We start from the raw sequence: 14,486 nt of genomic DNA, 5'->3' as shown, positions 1-14,486 counted from the left end.
ATAAGAACCAGTCAGAAAAGAAATCGGGGGGTCTGCATCATAAATTTCCAGAAGTCTCAACTTTAGAGGTCCTAAAACACCAGAGTAATTTGGATGTTGGGTGTAAATGCAGTAGCTTTTGCCTTTAGGGGTCGCCACAGCGGATCATTTGCGTCCATCTCACCCTATCCCTTGCATCTTCCTCTGTCACACCAGCCTTTTGCATGTCCTCCTTCACTACATCCACAAACGTCCTCCTGCTTGTACTCCAGCTCCACCACCTCTCTCTTTGTCAGTGCAACCGTCTCAAAACCATACATGATGGCAGGTCTCAATACCATCATGTAAAACTTCCCTTTCATTCAGGCTGCTGTCAGTCACAAGTAAAAGGTATATGTCTTATAGCTAAAAAAGTAGCTTAGCTGTATTGCCAGGGTTGAAGGAGCCTAAGTTATGGCTGTCTCACATTTTTAAAGTAACGACAGAGGCATATAATTAATAGAGGACTAGCTCTCTGCTGCACACTCTGCCCTTTCTTCAGTATGTTTTCTCTCCTTTTATTGCTTTTATATTCCCCACCTCTCCTTCTTTGGCTTTCTCACCCTTTGTAATGGGCACCAAAACACAAAACACATTATGACCTTGTGTGTGTGTGTATGGATCTTCAGCTCCTGGAATAGACTGAGGAATTGATTTCGTGGCCACATACTCCATCTCGTAAATGAGCCTGATCTGTATTGGCAATCCTTTATCACAGTGAGCAAGCTTGACTTTATGAGGCCTCGTTGTCCACTCTTTTGTCTTTGACAATATTTAACACACTATAATTGATTATGAGCATAACACTATATCACTTGGTGTATACCTACAATTCAGTGTTCCTGCACATAACCATTTTTATTACCAGAAATTCACCTGAAGTATATAAGAGAGAGGCATAGATAACTTACTGTTTATTTTGTGATAAAACCCACAAAACTGGTACATGTACGGCTCAGTATTTTACCTCTAGGAATATTACCTTTGCGATTTTTGGCCCTGCACAGGAGCTTAGTGCTCATGTGGACTGCATGATGATGCTGAAAGTCCCCAATAGCTTTTTAGGTTTCTTTTGAATACAAAATATTTACAAGTGCAGTATTAATTTAAGTTTTTTATGTTGTAAATATTTTTCAAGGAGCGGATATACTTTATTATTTTAGTTTGTTCAAAATTTCCAGTCCTATTCTGATCAAATTGGGCTTCGGTGTTTGTTCACAGTACAGCTCCAGATCCAGATGACTGTAAGTCAAAATGATGTTACCTGTCTATGTCCAGCTGTAGTCTGTAATCAGGTTGGCTATTGCTATAAACTGATATATCTTTTATTCACTGTAACATTTAACTTTTAGGTGATGGCACAAAGCTTTAGAGTGGACATGTGGTCAACATCACCAAAAATGATAAAACTGTAGCTTCTGTTTTATGCACTTTCATTGATAATGAGTTCACATAACTGAGCAGTTTTCTGCACTGTAACCAGTTATATCCCCAAACTGCGCTTATAATACTTAATTTTAGATTGTACTTTTTTGTATTTTCCAGTTAATACAATTCTAGTTGATTGAGAAAGAGGGAGAGGACAGAGAGATTGTACAAGAACAGACAGAATGAAAGGATGCTTTGCATGTTTTCCAGTAGGACACTTGTAAAATGCCAGTGGACATTCTGAACAGAGCATATTGATATGAGTGGCAGCATTTTACAGGATTAATACCGCTCTAAGCATGGCGTGAATAGGATAGCTGCCACTACATTGATGTGACGGACTACAAATCTATTCTCCGCTTGTGAGATTGGGGCACATGATGCTCTGTCCTGACACTGCATAATAAAGGGAGGATTTGTATGAATTCTTTTATATAAAACAGCTCTGTTACCAGTTTGCTTCATGCACAGATGCATGGACTGGAATGGTGATTTTCCAGTGTCTGTACTGATTAATGCTACTTTACAGTAAGTGTTTGATGGTTTAGTGGGCTGCCTCTATGTGATTAAGAGACTGAAATAATGTTGTGCATATTTGTCATCTTATCTACTTTGCCACAAATAGTTCTTTAACTTCTTTAATGACTGAGCCTTTGCCTCAGGTTTAATAACCAAAGGCTCCGCCCTAAAACGGGTGGAAATCTCTTATTCACTCTGAATTACTGAAATAATAGATGCCACGGCCACAAGTGTGAAAGATCGTGATTGCCAAATGGTTTTGTCATCAAAATATCAGTCAACACGTGCTAAATTTGCTGATATTCATCACAATATGAACAACTCAGCAACCGTTAGCATGATCTGAGCTGTGCCGCAGCAGATGTGATGAAACTCGTTTTTTCTTACTTTATCACTCCCACTCAAATTCTGTTTTCTTTCACTTTGAGCACAACCCTGGCTTTATTTCACCTCATGTCATCATCAAACAAATGTCAGTCTCTTAACCTGGTGCCATGACATTCAGCCAGGGGTGCCTACCACTGCACAAATATCTAATATAACACAAAGTGATAAGACACCTGTGACAAGACCCTTCAACTCCTGATCCTGCTTTCAGGCCCCGTCTCCATCTCTCCTGCTGTGAACTGAATGCATTTCTTGACTCGATATTGTTGCTGTGGCATTACCATACCAAGTAGGCTGTTGGATGGGGAGTTTAGACCACAGTGGGAGGGGAATAGCTCTCTCGTTCAAGCTGTAACTGCTGATTGCAGACACAAAGTATACTGATGTAGAAAAATATGTGGCACAGCAAACCTTAAGACCTGGCAATCTGTTAGAACTGATCTGCTCTTCTTACTTCTTCTTTGTGTGCAGGTTTTTCCTCTTTTTCCATTTAGTTATCTGGCTTCAGCATTAGCTTTCGGTTACAGTTGTGTTTTAGTCCATGTGTTTTCAGTCTAAGATGGGAAAAACAACATTCCAGTATGACTTTAGGCTCACAAATGAGTATATTGTATCTTCTTCATATAATCTATACAAACAATTTTTTACCCAAGGCAGGTAACAAACGGATCATGCAGGAAAACGTCACTCCCAAACTTGAAATAGTTCGACAATGTAACAAAACTTACAGAAATATAAACTGCACATTTTTTAGTGCTGATGGTAGGTGAATCTTCTCACAATTAAAGTCAGATTTGCCGTTTTCCCCCGTTGCTCAGTGAAGCCGACATGCTGCTGTAAGAAGCTGCTCTAACAGCGATTTCATATTTTACAGAGCATATTTTCCAGGATGTTAAACTTTTCTTTAATTTAGTCTTCAGAAAGAGACCGCTGAGCTCATTTGCATTCAATTAGTCAGCTATAAACAGTGAATCCAAGCAGAAAAAAAAAAAGTTGCAATGAAAATAAGGAGTCATTTCCCTTTAAGGCTACTTTATGATCAGGTCATTGAAGGTATGTTAAATATATTGTTTATTCTTTATGCTTCTGAGACATGTGCATGAACGCAGGGTAAACACAGTCAGCCAATATCAGCTCGCGCAGCATTCAGCACACAGCCTCCTTTCAATCCCTCTGGTAAACAATCCGTGTGGGGGGAGATTGAAAAACAGCAAGAACCCGCGTCCAGATTTACATTCTAATCAAGTGACACCCCCTGTCAGAAAATGGCTTCATTTTCTCTACTCTGAAGCACACGCACTCTCGCACACTTTCCATTATTACAAAGTTGCACACACAGAAACCCAGAACACCCGATGTGCACAAACACTTCCTTTCACCCCACTATCTCACTATTTTTCTGTCTCCCACAAACACACACACGCTGACCAAGTCTGAGTGACTGGTAGCAGGAGGCACTGTACAGCATCTCTGTCCTTTTCCCGCTGCCTTTGCTTCTTCATCTCTCACTCCTGGAGTTGTCTCTGCTCTATCTAATTTTCAGCTATACTGTTCATTTACATGTGGGGAACAGAGGATGCATTTAAAGGGGCTGCGCGTGCCTCCACAGCATCTGCCCGCCTCGCATAGAGGAGCACCACTGTTGACCTTGTCAAGAGCTACTGCTTCATAATAACATTTCTTCCCTGGAAATGCCAGAAGTGCTGCTTCATTTGATGCGAGACACAGATTAATAAAAAGCTATTTGGCTTGCCTCGTGTTTATAGTTTGAAAAGTATAATAATCTTGATGGGTCTAGCTCTGCTTCAGATGTCACAGTGCAAATGTTAACAGGGAGCTGTTCTCAATGGACTGCAGCTGTACGCTTGGTGAGACATCCCATTATGATGCAAAAACACTCCACTGTTATCATTACAAACACAACGAGGAACGTTTTTGCTGAAGTAGTTTATTTGCTTTAAACTGTGGGAGAGGACATATTTAGATATGGGATAACGACACAGAATGACAGCGATTAGGCTCAAGCTAGCTGTAAGATGGGGAGCTGTGTCGGCAGGTCCACGGTTGATAGGATCCGTCCGCTCCTGGAGCTCACGCCGTCATCAGCGGGCAGACAGGCAGCTCCACTGGCTGCAACACAAGACACGAGCGGGGAGGAGAGGCAGGACCCATGTCCTGTGTTGCAGCCGTTGGCCCAGCCAGCAAGTCACCTTCAGCTCTGGCCAGCAACAGCTGATCCACTGTGGAGAGGAAGACAAGGAGACACAGAGGTAGGAAATTTGGGGGAAGGGGCGGGGTGGGGGGTGGGGTAGGAGGTGGGGATAAAGTCAGTTACAATCCATTCTGTGTGAGCGACATAAGGAGCAGATGGGAGAAAATGAGAGGAGGGCGATAGAGAGTGGTGGGACCAGAGAATAAAGCGGTGACCTGAGGGGAAAATGAGTGGGAGTAATAGAATGAAGGAAAATACTAATGGAGTGCAAATGAGAGCAAGAAACAGAGGCACAAGGACGATGTGCCACACCACGGACACCGAATTCATCAAACGGCCAATAAAAATGTCCCTTTTCACCTTGTAAAGAAGATGTTGGACTTCCTGTCTACAAGTCACATCCAGCTTGCTCGACTTCCAGAGAGAAACACTCCTCTGCCCCAAATTGCCTGACTAGAAGGTTAATGACTGCTAGTGCCATGGGCCCACAGAGAAAGATCTGTGTGAGGTGTCCTTATATAGACGCCCTGTGGTAGAATTGGCGCACGTCATTCGGAATAAACGTAATCATTACTTTAGCTGTGCATTACACAGTGAAAAGAAATTTAATCTGTTGGGTGTGACTGAGGGGGGAAAATTACACATGCATGCCAGCAAACCAAATATTTATTCCATGTATTGGTCTCATGGGTAAGTGGTTTGTCATCAGAAAGGCAGAAGGCATGCAATCAATTCCCAAACTACCCCCAAGCTCCAGATATTCTCGATCATTTTCTGCTCTTCTCTCTCTGGGAGTCTGCCATGTAACAGGCATTAAAAGGTCAAACCTGAGCAAACTCTAAGCGGCGTGTAACGCAAACAAAGGTCTGAAAATGTCACGGTTTCACAGATATGTCCTCATATCTGCATCAGCAGGCAAAACAACAAAAAATAATCAACTGAAGCCTTTTTTCAATGACATTTCTTCTGAATTTCTGATGCGCTGTGTTTCCTGTCAGGTTAACTCTCCGGTCTCCTAACCCTTTCAAAGATGCTTACATCAGCCTCACCGGTTACACCAGGCTCCTGCTTTTGTGATGCACTATGGTTTGGCAATTACACGATTATCTTTCCCTCGCCTAGTTCCGCGTATGAAAATGGGTCCAACCTAGATTCAAAACTACAGGGAGATGAACTCAGAGGACACATGAAAGGAGCTGAAGGACGAAGCAAGCAAAGAAAGTAATAGAAAGCCAGGGGCAGAATTCAATTCATTTAACCTTTTTTTCTATTCTGAATAAAAAAGCACGTAAGAAGAAAAGTAGAATACCATGCAACTGGGACTCTGAATATTTTGGGGGACGTAGAGGTTTTGAAGTTTGAAAGTTTTAGAGGTAACAATGTCAAATATAATTGCACAGATATTTTCTTAGGAAGACAGAAATGGCTTCCATTAACACTTGAGAACAATCCTTTTTAAGTGTGTTTTCATGAATATCTGACTGCCTACAAGTATGTAAGGCATTACTGGGCACCAGCTCTTTTTCTAATCAAGACTGCAGGGCATTAATAAGACATATGACAAAAACAGTAACTAATAATGGTTGACATACTACTGGAAACTGCCCAAGGCAACTTGGCTTGGGTGAGAAAGAAGCCACCCTGATTCTACATTTAATCATTTACGTGAATTGCCTTTCATTACAGCAGCAACAATGAGTTCTGACACTACTGAAATGACTTTGTCAGACAAAAATCCTGCAGACACAGAGTGCAGTTATTTGGAATTGTAATTGAAGTATTGATTATAGGTAATAACTGCCATTTATTCTCCATAAACAGAACAATGGTCGCGCCAAGTGCCGTCTATCCCTTCACCAAAACCTCGCCATTGGAAAAGATCCTACACTATTGAACGATTCACACAAAAGGAGGCTCTACAATGCTGTATTGTGCCAGCGCTAACAATGGTCTGGCTATTCTGATCACTCTCTGATAGGGAGACAGAATCCTTGCCGGCAGATCATGAGGAAATGGTACGAGGAAAATCTGCATACTCGATTTCCTAATTTACATAATGCTAGTGCCCCTTTCTTGCCCCTGCTCAATAGACGGTTTATGCTCATTAACAAAACTGCTGTATAAACTTGCTTATGACAAGAAAAAAAAAAATCAGGGCCTAGCTGAACAAATTCTGATACAGATGTCAGATTAAAAATGTCAATTACTCAGTCTGTTTATTATCACATCAGCAGAAGTCATCATCACTGAGTTCACAGTGTAGCACAGATTCCCTTATGTGCATAGATAACATGCTTGTGTACATGTACAACAACTGTGTCTGTATGCGTGAGGACCTTCAGAATGTAGACTGGCTCTTCAACCACCCTTTGCTTATCTAGGCTTTGACTTAAAAGAAAAAAAAAACACACTGAAAACCACTCCGAATATGACACTGCACACAGCACAGCCAAAGGTTAAAAAAGAGATAAGAGACATGTGATGTTTTCATAAGATATCACACCATGTACATACAAAGTGGACCTATTCTGCTTTTCCTTTCATATGTAAAAAAAAAAAAAAAAGTATAGAACCAACCCTCATTTCTTTTTATCTTGCTAGGAAAAACGAGGAAAATGTGCAGCAATTTATTCAAACATGCAAACATCCATGTCTGATAGGGTTTCATTGTGTGTTTTTCTATCCAGATATGCTTTTACTGCACTAGCAGTGCATTTGGGATCATTGTCATGCTGAAAAATGAAACTGTTGCCAATCAGTTGCTTTTCAGGTGGTATTACATGGTGGATTAAATCTGATGGCACTGTTCTGTCTTCATAATTCCATTGGTTTTGACAAGATCTCCAACACCACTGGCTGACATACAGCCCCAAACCCTGACAGAGCATCCACGATGTTCACAGACGGCTGACAAATCAGAAATCTTACATTTGGATTCATCACTCCATCAGACCTGTTCCCACTGATTTTCAGCCCAGTTCTTGTATAGTTTGACATATCTCAGCCTTTTCTCCCTATTTCCCTTCATTAAGACTGGCTTGTTGGAAGCCACCCTTCCACTGCAAGTATTTCTGATGAGGCTTTAGTGAACAGCAGATGGATTGTGATGGCATCAGCCACACATAGGTAAAACAAGTCCAATCGTTCACTTTATTAGTTTGGTTTGCAGCTGCTTCACTAATATAATTCATTAATCATTTTACTTAAACCTAACACTGATATTATGAAGCGCATGGATAGTGTGTTTTATGTTTCTCTATCTTTGAGTTACCTGGTTTGGGGTGGTGGCTGTTTCCTGTCTGGGCAAAAGGTGTGCTCAGCAGGACCAACCATGTGCTTATTAGAAACAGGGGTGTTTTAGGTTTACTTGTGTTATTCTGTGCTTAGTTACTATTGTTATTTGTTTTTGTTTCCCCCCTATTGTGTGTAAATGGTTTGGCCAAACCACTATAAAAGCTACCCTCTTGTCTTTGTAATTAGGTCAGTTTGTGAGTTAAGTTGTCCACTTTGTTTGTTTAAGTTTCTGGAAATTACTTTTTGTAGAGTTATATTTAGTTAACCTCTTTTATGGGCCCACTAATTATATTTTTGAATTTTGTCTTTTTGAACTGTTTTTGAGGGTTAAAATAAAGAAAACCCATTTTGAAGACATTTTTCTGTGTCCTCTATGCCTTGGCTGCTTGGTCCCTCACATGGATCAATTGAAGGTCCAGGTGCAACTCTCAAGTCCTGTGTCTGGTTTTTGTTGGACTTTTTTCTTACTTTGTTTGGACAAAAATACAACTTTGTGCCCGTCAAACTGTTTTAACGTAGACATTTTTCACCTAAAGAGACTGTCAACAAATGATGTGTAACAAACAGTGTTGGTCAAGTTACTTGAAAAAAGTCATCAGTAACTAATTACTGATTACTTCCCCAAAAAAGTAATCCCGTTACTTTACTGATGACTTATTTTCAAAAGTAATTAATTACTTAGTGTCAGGAGATTTATTCTAAAACACTTCTTCAGTTGAGAATCAGAGAGGAGAAACACAGTTTTACTTGTATACAAGGGCAGCACAGAGCACCCGCAGTGAGAGTGAGGGCTCTGTGACATGCGCTCTGAGACTGCCCTGGTCTTTATTTATACATCAGTGGGTGTTTGTTCCTTACATTGGAATGTGGATGTTTAGGTGTGTGTGTGTGTGTGTGTGTGTGTGTGTGTGTGTGTGTGTGTGTGTGTGTGTGTGTGTCCCCATAAACCACTTCCCTAAACCTGCTGGTCTGGAAGTCCAACAGTTCATCTAAACAAAATGCACTTAGAGTAAAACAAACATAGATACGTTTATCCTATCATAAAACAATAAAAGAAGGTATGCCCTTTTCCCATGCTCCCAGGATGTGAGTTTGAATGCCAGAACACCCTGGAATGCACACAAAGCCTATTAAAGATCACACATCCTATCACTACACAATCGATTATACACCTCTAAGCATATATGGAAACTTATATCATTAAAAGATTATACTGACTACTAAGTACAATTTTCCATTGACACTTAGTTACTTTTTAAAAACACGATTTACAACCTGAATAGATAAAGCGATAGATCTTTCAGCCCAATTCTACTTTTTCTGCATAATCCATCATACAAAATGTAATCAAATGGAAACGTCTCTTTTTAAAACTTTAAACTTTAAATCTTTTAACTTTATGCATCAAGCAAAAATTTAATTATATGCAACATTCTCTGACTGGAAGAAATTTGTTTAACATTTAAACCTATTTTCTGCACATTCCAGCACATAAAATAAAATATTTTTTTGTGTTTACACTCACTCTTTCAAATAGATGCAAGTAAAACACCGCAGAAAATAAATAAAATCAGAGACTAGCGGTCCTGTTGCTCTATTTTCACCTGTAAAGCAGGACTGGGTTAGGCGGAGGTTTACCCTGGTGCAGGTGTGCCGCAGCGGTCAGTGGAAGAATCCGCAAGTTTCTCTGTGAATTTCACATTACTTCGTAGGGCACTCGGTGCTTGCTTGGAAGTTTATGGGTTTTTTTCGCTGTAAAAAGAAGTTTCCTTCCCACGCACAACGGACACTAATGTTTTTGTCACTTTTTATGGGATCAAACTCAAAATAAGGTCAGTACTTCCACGCTTTAAACGCTGCACGCTCATACTCTCTCCCGCACTCCATATATTATCCATTGTTGATCTGCACACAGCTGTTGTCACCAACGTCGCACTCGCTTACGTCACTGTCATGAGACATTCTTGCAAAAAAAATCACGGTTTTAGTAACGCAGTAACGGAGCGTTCCTACGTGAAAGTAACGGTAATCTAATTACCGTTTTTGCAATGTAATCCCTTACATTACTCGTTACTTGAAAAAAGTAATCAGATTACAGTAACGCGTTACTGCCCATCTCTGGTAACAAAGAGCCTTAAGATCAAATATGAAGTTGGTTTTTTGCTGAATGTTGATGTGTTGATACAACACTTGTTCATCTCTTGAGTAAGGTGCATTATATATGCTTGAATGATTAATAGATCAGTATTAAATGGCTTAACAAACAAACAAAAATAACTGAAGGTCTTTCAAAAGACCTTCAGAAAGCCTGGAGAAAACTGTTGCTGGAGACTACTTTAAAAAAATACCAGAAAGTGGAGTTTCTTAAAAAATGAAGGAAAAGGCAAAGAAATGAGGGCTGGTTCAAAACTGGATATTCCTTCTGTGCACCATGGATGATCTGATATCGTCGTGTTGGTGTTGTTCCCAGATCATCATGAAAATGTTGTTCCAGGGTCAACATTGCAAGTGACCAATCAGAATGTTGTGACGTTATTCTTTTGCGCACCAAGCCATTCGTGCATTTATGAAATTCCAATGTTGCAAGGACAATATCAATTCTGCTTACTGTTTATTAAAGGGTTAGGGTTAGGATTAGGGTCAGGGTCCGTTGATCGGCGGACAGAGGCGGTTTCTCGCAGCTTAAGTACAGTTTTTTGTTTTACGGCGGTTTTTCCCGAAGTCGCAAAACTATGACGTCACAACATTCTGATTGGTCACTTGCAATGTTGATCCTGGAACAACATTTTCATGATGATCTGGGAACAACACCAACACGACGATATCAGATCGTGCCTGTGACCACAGCAGCTCCATCCACCTTCTGTTTACAAAGGGCATCTAGCCAAAGAAAATTTTCCCAAACATAGAGAAGCTAAAACAGCTTGTTTCAGGCAGATGAACATAGGGGCTGCAGTAAAGCCCAGTATAACATAAGTAAGGATTATTCTGAACTTGCAATCAGGCAAAGCTACTTTAGTTTCCAAGAAACAAAACAATGGAGCTGAAATAAAACACTATATTGCCAAAAGTGTTCACTCACCCATCCAGTGACTTCTATGGTGCATACAATCAGGCACCAAGCATTACAGACTGTTTCTACAAACATTTTTGAAAGGATGAGTTGCTCTCAGGAGCTCAGTGAATTCCAGTGTGGTACTCTGGTAATTCTTGTAGGATGCCACCTGTGCATCAAGTCCAGTCATGAAATATCGAAATATTCAAAATAATATCAAGCCACTAAATATTCCACAGTTAGTGTTATTTAAGCAAAGTAGAAGGTATTGGGTAAGACAGCAACTCAGTCATGAAGCAGTAGGCTATGTAAAAATCACAGAGCAGGGTCAGCGGATGCTGAGGCGCATAGTGTGTGTGAGGTCACCAACTGGTGGCAGACCTCCTTCAGATTAGCTGAAGAACAGTGCGTATAGAACTTCATGGAATGAGTTCCCATGGCACGCTGCCACTGAACTCGGAACAGTGGTGAAGTTTTCTCTGGAGTGACGAATTACACTTCTCCGTCTGGCAATCTGATGGATGAGTCTGGGTTTGGCGGTTGCTATGAAAACGGTGCTTGTCTAATTCCATTGTGCCAGGTGAGGCAAGGGGGCATTATGGTGTGGGTTTCTTTTTAAGAAGTTGGGCTCACCCCTTAACTTCGAGTGAAAGGAACTCTTAATCCTTCAGCGTACCAAGACATTTTGGACAATTTCATGCTCCCAAGTTTGTGGGAACAGTTCTGGGATGGCCCCTTCCTGTTCCAACATGACTGCGTGCCAGTGCACAAATCGAGATAAAGACAAGAAGGAGTTAATTTGGTGTAGAAGAACTTGCCTGGCCTGCACAGAGTCCTGACCTCAACCCAACAGAACAAGTTTGATATGAATTAGGGAGGAGACTGCAAGCCAGGCCTTCTCATCCAACATCAGTGTCTGACCTCGCAAATGTCATTCTGGGTGAATGATAACAAATTCCTATAAGCACACTCCAAAACCTTGTGGAAAGTCCTTCCAGAAGAGTCAAAGCTGTTATAACTGCAAAACTTGGCCCAATATCATATTAAATCCAATGGATTAAGAATGGGATGTCACTCAAGTACATTTGCAGATGAGTGAATACTTTTGGGACTATTGTGTATTTGCAAACATATTAACATATTAAAATTAAAATGAAACATATTAAAAGGTAACATGTTTGGTAATATGTAAAGAGGTCTAAATGATTATCATTTTACCAGGGAAGTTGTGTTTACCTATAAGAAGGATTTTAGTGTTTTTCCAGGCATGTCTTTGAAGAGAAACTGGCTACAAATCCCTTTTATTATGAACAGCACATAATGGACGAAGGCTTTTCTATTCCTCACTTTTCCTCTCCTTGTTATTCTCTAGGGATACACAACCTTTTTAAAAAGACCTTAGCTGGTCCCTGCACTGGGTCCCTTCTCTTGATGTTGTGTGAATGAGCCACTGTTCTCTCGGGTTCTGGATGCTGGGATCGTCCCGATCCAAACAAACAGTGTTTGTAGAACATCTTTGTTCTCCTCAACCAGATTTGCATGGTGCAGTATTCTGTACCAGCAGCTTTGGCTCACAAACAAACACACACACACACACACACACACACATCAGCCACAGCGCTTATGTACATAAACACATACAAATATACACATGCATGCACACACTTACAATGATGTTCTGCCTCTGGCTTGTACACAGAAAGCAGACATGCTCTCATTGTCTAAAAATGGACATCAATAAATGATTATGCTGTAAGGCAATGTTTAAAAAAAAATAGTTGATAAAAGAGGAATATGTAACAAGGTCAGATAACCAGATCACCTCCTTTTAAGTTTTCCCGTCTACAAGCCTAGTATAAGCGATGAGAAGGTTGGTTGAAAATAGCACAAGAAGAAAGTCTGTTGGCCTGTACAAGCGCAGCTTCCAGTAACAGTTAAGTGACTCAGCCCTCTTCACAAATAATCTCAGCGGAGGAAATAATCACTTCAAAAAAACTTAATTTTTTCCTTTCAAAGCAGCTTTATGAAATAGCATTTCAAAGCCACCAGACTATTGATTGTAAATGAAGTCGAATGAGCTGCCATCCTTGAAGTAATGTGCGTGCGAGTGTGTGATAATTCCCAGAAAAGCACCGACAACATCCAACTTGCGTTCAAACCAAATTCTTGAGCAAGTGAAGCTGTGACCTTGATCTTCTTTTTCTCTCGCTCCGTTTTTCTGCAGACTATTCGTCTACACTGTGGATTGCGATTAAATGCATCACAAGCTGGGTGTGTTTGAAGAGCTCACGCTCTGAACGATGCATTTAAAAAGGAAATGCTTCCATAACTCGAAGACAGGGTCTGCCTGCACATGCACGGGCATCCGTGTTTGCACTGATACAAAAAGAGAAAGGCAGAAGCACTTGCTGATTAAAAAGTAGCAAAAAAAGCTCAGTTTTAGCAAGACTGCACTGACAAGATGACTGCACACAGAACATTTAAACAAACGCAGCCAGTTATAAGGATGCAGCATACAAACTGACTCTCTGAGTGACCTTAACACTATTAATTTTTAATTCAAGTATATAATTAGCCTTGTTACTGAATGGGCTGTTCAAGTCAGCAGAATTCCAGCTTGAGACATGTTTAGTCAAAGGTCTGCAGGGGAATGCCCTCATATAACAACTGCAGACCAATTAATATCAGTAATATGCATCACTGTGTGGGGGGAAACTGCTTAAAGTAGACTCTTGAGTTGTGACCACTCTGTAGCTGACATGTGCATGCATTTTAAGCACACATACATTTACAGTAGCACAGCGCGTTGTGCCTTTTCTCTTGAGCTATCTCAGCACTATTGGAGTTGGTGTTGCGTTTCAGAAGCGATAGCTGGCTCGATGGCTCATGCCGATGCTGCTGCTCGGATTGGCGTTTCCCTGCAGATGCTGATATAACACTTTGGGGGGTGTCTCTGCTCCCCACTGCGAGGTCCTCCATACGTGGAAGAAAAGTCCCTCTGGCACCAGACCTGCCTCACCACTGCATTACGGAGACAGGTGTGGTTCTACATGGCTCAACGAGTAGTGCATCAGTGCTGACAGGGCTGCAGGTTCCATCCTCTGTGAGTCAGCAGAGCACAGACAATTTCAACTAGCTTCTGGTGAAACTAATTCTAACAGTGTGCAAAACTGTGTGCTGAAAAGCTGCCGGCAATATGTTTTCTAATGTTCTCCTGCAAATATAAATGTCCTCACTTTCACACCGCCTTCAGAGACTTGCTAACACCACAATACTGCCTGGCAGTTATGTGATCAGTCTCCATAGGCTTCAGGTTTCCTGTGCCCTGCAGGAAAATTGTTACTGTGCAGGTCAGGGGAGAAGTATTCCACAAGTCTTTGATCGTTCAAGCTGAATTTATTTGGCTCATCACAGCAGCAACATTCATCTCTGCCAATTTACTGCTACATCTCAGTGTTAGTGAAAATGAAAGCAAAATGCCTACCTTCCCATCCCCGTCCAGGTCCAATTTTATTTCTGCTGCACGCCTGTAAAGAGGGGATGAGGATGTAGTCGTACTTTAAAGCACCATAT

The sequence above is a fragment of the Oreochromis niloticus genome, linkage group LG22 (genome assembly GCF_001858045.2).
Source record: "Oreochromis niloticus isolate F11D_XX linkage group LG22, O_niloticus_UMD_NMBU, whole genome shotgun sequence".
Taxonomy (NCBI): domain Eukaryota; kingdom Metazoa; phylum Chordata; class Actinopteri; order Cichliformes; family Cichlidae; genus Oreochromis; species Oreochromis niloticus.
Note: the sequence above shows the minus strand (reverse complement) of the source record.